General features: G+C 41.6%; 1 long non-coding RNA gene across 1 annotated transcript; it reads left to right on the forward strand.

Annotated features, from left to right (window-relative positions):
* The first annotated feature begins 662 nt into the window (after positions 1-662).
* On the forward strand, positions 663-2,727 carry LOC144243352 (uncharacterized). The gene is made up of 2 exons (XR_013338634.1): positions 663-738; positions 2,574-2,727. It is a non-coding gene; the product is annotated as an uncharacterized LOC144243352 (long non-coding RNA).
* The last annotated feature ends 2,138 nt before the right edge of the window (positions 2,728-4,865 follow it).

The raw sequence follows: 4,865 nt of genomic DNA on the forward strand, positions 1-4,865 counted from the left end.
AAAGGGAGCGCCAAAACCACGGCCAGGGTTGACTGAGGGCTCAGTCTGTGCCAGACATGATATTAGAGTATCTGGCCCTCATAATGACGCTTAGGGCTTGATACCATCATTAGCCCCATTTTATGGGTGGCAAAACTGAGGTATGAAAGGGTGCCTGAGGTCACACACACAGCTTTGAGTGGCTGAACGGGGATCCCGGTAGAGAAAGCCTCCTGCTGTTCAGGGAATGAAAAACTGTACATTATACCATAGGAGAATCCATAGATTTCTTCCTTTATCATATTTTAACTGGGAACCTCATAATTTCACCAGGATGCTGTGCCTGTTTTACACAGATGGCCCTTAGCAAGAGTGGGTGTTTAAGGTAGGAAAACAGCAAATGCCCTCAGGAAAGATGACTACAGGATTTTAGGAAACTCAGGGAGTGTCAGCGAGGGGAGGCTCACCTAACCGGAAGTTTAGGGAATGGAAATAGAAAGCCCTTACTCAGCCCAGAGCTGCCACTTCAGAAACGTCTCTACAAGTCACAGTCCATTATTGTTAACAATTATTCCACCTCTCCCCCCTCTTAATTAAAAGAAAATTCCTTTTCCTCTTTCTCTTTCTTTTCTCCGTCCCCTCCTCCCCCAACCAAAACTGGACTGACTACTGGTTAATCCACTCAGAAGACCCGATTGGCTGTGAATGCTACATTTGCATCCCAAAGGAGAAGAATTCTGTGTGCTGCAGCTATTCAGGGTAGGTGTGGAGAAAGGTTCTGGAGGCTCTGGATCCTTCCAAACTCATCCCCCACCCACCCCCATCCCTCTTCACCTCTGGCAGCTGTTTGCACAGCTCGGATCCCCACCCAGAGACACCAGGCAGAAGTCTGTGGGGCCCTGGGCCCAGAATCCCTGAGATTTACTTCCGTGAATATCCTAAAAGGGCAGAATTCTACTTCTCCAAGCTTTCTGTGTGGTTGTAAACCTCTCCAAGCTGGGATCCAGGCCTTTTCTTTCATATAAAGACATTCATTAAATACCTGCTCCTCCATGAGGAATTTTTCCAATACCCTGGTAACAGAAAACAGAAAACACACTTGGAGAATGTCATTTCAAGTTTAATTTACAGACTGATTGAATTAACTATTTTTTCCCCTTCTTTTCTTTCCTTTTTTCCTTCTTTCTCTCATTTCTCCCTCCCTCCTTCCTTCCTTTCTTTTTTCTTTCTTTTTCTTTCTTCCTTTCTTCATTTCTTTCTAATTCTTCTCTTCTCTTCCCTTCCTTTCCCTTGTTTCTTTCCCATTTTGGTCCTGCAAGGTGCTAGGTGTGTGTATTACCTGATTCAGAACCAACTGCCCTTGGCTGCAGGGAGGCTCATTCTTTGAAAGGCCCCTAATTGCTTTCTGTTAAAGGGCGTGTATGTCCCTTTTGATGTGATAAGAAAAACACGAACCATTTTCCTTTCTTGAAACCATACCTCCCGTGCCTCTTTAAAATAAACTTTTCTGTGAGCGGGGAGAGAAAAAAAAAAAAAGAACCCACCTGCACTTAGTTCATAAGTTCTATAGAGTTTGAGAGCCAGACATGTCGTACTCGCTCAGATAAAGTTTTCTCTTTATTTTGTTGTTTTGAGTGAATTTGGTGCTTTCAGCTACTTCAGAAATCCTACCATGGGTAGTAAGATGCTTCCCGTCGACCTTTCCAAATCTTTATAATAATGCGAGCTTTGTTGTAAATGTGAAATCAATCTAGAAGCAGGAATACATTAGCTTACCGCCTGTTTTATAGTTTCCTCTTCTCAGCCTTGTTATTTTCAGAGCACACACATTGAGCAACTTGTTTCTGAATTAAAGTATTGCTCAATCTGCTTGCTTTCTTAAGAATTACATTAAACCACTAAACTAGGTACGAATGGGATCCCGGTTTTGAACCAGGCAGTCGTGAACTTTTAAAGTTTAGTCTGCCAAGATGAGTCAGTGTGATGGATTTATTAATTAGTAAAAGCCATCCTCTGAAATTACCCCGCATTAATCACAATTCATGAAAAATATATTCAATTAGTTTGAAGATACAGATTTGACGAACTGCCCTGTCTTCAGAGAGCACAGTTGATTTTATGAACTCTTGCTGGATAAATCATTCATGTTCAGCCTGAAATGATGAGTGGTTGGGGGAATTCCCAAAAGGACAAGGGACCCGTTCTGGCAAAGCTGAAAGCCGATGCAGTACAGAGACGGGGAGGCCCAGAGAAGCAGGAAACAGGATCCTGACAGTTCTGGATCTGCTGGTATCTGCTGCCACTTGTATTAAAGGAATCGACTTGCATTGGGTTTTTCTGAGTCAAAGGCTGGTGAAAATATACAAACCCACACAGGCAGGAAACCCCAGCTGCCAGAACTCCACCTTTTGGTTAAGGGTGGCTAATGCCTGTCCAGGGCCAAAATAAACAGATCCACTGGTGAAAAGGTGGACTGACGAGTCACCTGGCATCTGGAATGTCCTCCTGTGTGTGACCCAAATCCTATGCCTGCAAAAACTGTATACATTATATAACTTAAAAAAATCCCGTCTCCCAATGGACCCACTTTACAGATGAGGAAACAGAAGGTCCTAGAGGATCAGTGCAAAATAATATGGCAAATTCAAGACCAGAATCTGAAGACCCCAAGGCAAGCGAAATAGCTTTCCTCAGCCTGAATTTCCCTTCATATAATGAAAGAGTTGGAATAAACAAAATTGTATGATTTCCAGTTCTCAAGTGCTGTGGTTTTAGTATTTTGATTTCAGGTCGACTTTCTCAAGAACTTCACTGAGCCTGAGTATTTATATGTGTATAAACATATCTGAATATACATATATATATATACATGAAAATATTACACTTCAACTTAAAGTTCTATAGAAACAAAGCTTAAATGATTTGCATATGACAGAATTTTTAAAACATATTTCTGATGTGTCCACTTCCTATTACTACATGTGGGTTTTTTGACCTACTGACTATAGAAGAAAAAAAAGGGAAGCCGGATGTTTCTGCAGATTTTTAATTCTCCATTTTTGAGATAAAATGAAAACGAGAGAAGTATGGGAAAAGAGTGAGTCTTCTAAAACCCTCCTCATTCTTGTAGGGCCAAGATCGAAATATCTAGGTCTTCTTAGAAAAGAAAATGCTGCCACGCAGATCTGCCCAAATAGCAGAACAGTGAATTTTGGTGAATTCATCTCCTAAAGATAGTTCACTGTCGGTGGCGTGTGGTTCCTGAGTTAACTTGTGAGCCAAGAGATTAATCAGAAATGCAGTGAGGAGTAGGATTCAGGGAGACTTTAAAAAAGAGGCAGACAATGCCCATCGGTAATATTATTGGAGGAACTCTTTCCCTTTCTTGACATGCTAGACATTTTATAAAGTAAAGTGCAAAACCCTCTCGAGTATTAATGGGCTCTCAAGTACTTTGGATTATTAAGAGATGGAGAGAGAGAGAGAGCGCTGTGTCACACACTGGGAAAATCGTACATGCACAGGCACCGAAAAACAAAGGAAGCTTCCATATTTAGAAGCAAGAGTAGTTTGGAAAGACAACTGTGGGAGATGAATTTACTGCTTCCTTAACTTTGAACCCCTGAGCTCTCGATCACTCCCCCACCCATAGCAGGCTTCAGTTCTGCACCTGAGGAAGTTAAATCGGAGGCTGAACCATCCCTGGGCTGAGCCCGCCCTCCGCCCAAGCTGCCCTTGCATCAAGAATCCTCACTCCGCTTCAAAAAGGAAAGTGTGTTTTGTGATCGTTCAAATGCCGCCTTGCGAGCAAAATGCATAGCGAGGAATGCTACCTTTTGGGATGAATTTACAGAGCAACTGAACTGAGCTGAACTTTTTCTTTTTTTCTTTCATTCTGAAGGCCTCTGGGGAAGTTGATAAAGTTATGATTTATCGCTTAGCGAGGGACATTCCAAAACAGCACTTTGTTTAATTTTGCTTTTTTCTTTTTTTTTTAAAGACAAGTAAAGGTCATAGAGACCAACTCAACGTTTAATCTCACTTCAGGAGGACTGTTTTGAAAAGAGGGGTATTTAGGGGGTGCCTGGCTGGCTCAGTCGGTAGAGCATATATAACTCTTGATCTTGGGGTGGTGTGGGGCATAGAGATTACCAAAGGAAGGAAGGGAGGAAAGAAGGAAAGAAAGAACAGGGGTATTTAGAGAAATCTGGAGTCTTTTATTTGTGAAGAATAATTTCAAAAATAATTTCAACTCTATGATAATATCGCCATGCATTCCAAGTGTTACAAAAAAGTCACTATGTAGTACAAGGTTTAAGAAAGAAAAATGGATTTCATAAGGCACATCCAAAACTAATCAGTGGGGATCAGCATCAAACAGATGTGAAGGCAGATTAAGGAAACAGGGTGGTAAGTTTCCAAGTAGAAACACCAGAATCCTAAAACCAAATTCTCAATTCTGGTCCACAGTTTCCTATATGCCTGAGCTCCATTTTTTTTTTTAATTGAATTTTTAGCAACCAGCTGAGGCCTCTGTTTCCTTCAAGTATGGGACAATCCTCGTTACTTCCTACTACTTCTTCCCTTCCGTGGGCCCAGAGGGCAAAAAAAAAAATTTCCCCCGTATAAACACTGATACCGTGTGAGAGCCACTGCTTTTTCCCCAATGTTGGGCAGGACTTTTCTCAATTTTAATATGTATCAGTTCCTCCATCCCTCACTGCTACTAAAGCCAGTGTTCGTTCCTAACTGTGGCTTTGCAAACCCTTGCTTGGCTGGAAAGATCTACCTTCTGCAAAACAGAAATGGCATTTTAAGAATTTTACTTTGCAGATAAACACATCTAAAGGCAGTGATAGCTCCTGAGATTCTCATTCCCAACTTAA

The sequence above is a fragment of the Crocuta crocuta genome, unplaced genomic scaffold (genome assembly GCF_008692635.1).
Source record: "Crocuta crocuta isolate KB4526 unplaced genomic scaffold, BGI_CrCroc_1.0 scaffold27, whole genome shotgun sequence".
NCBI classification, from domain to species: Eukaryota; Metazoa; Chordata; class Mammalia; order Carnivora; family Hyaenidae; genus Crocuta; species Crocuta crocuta.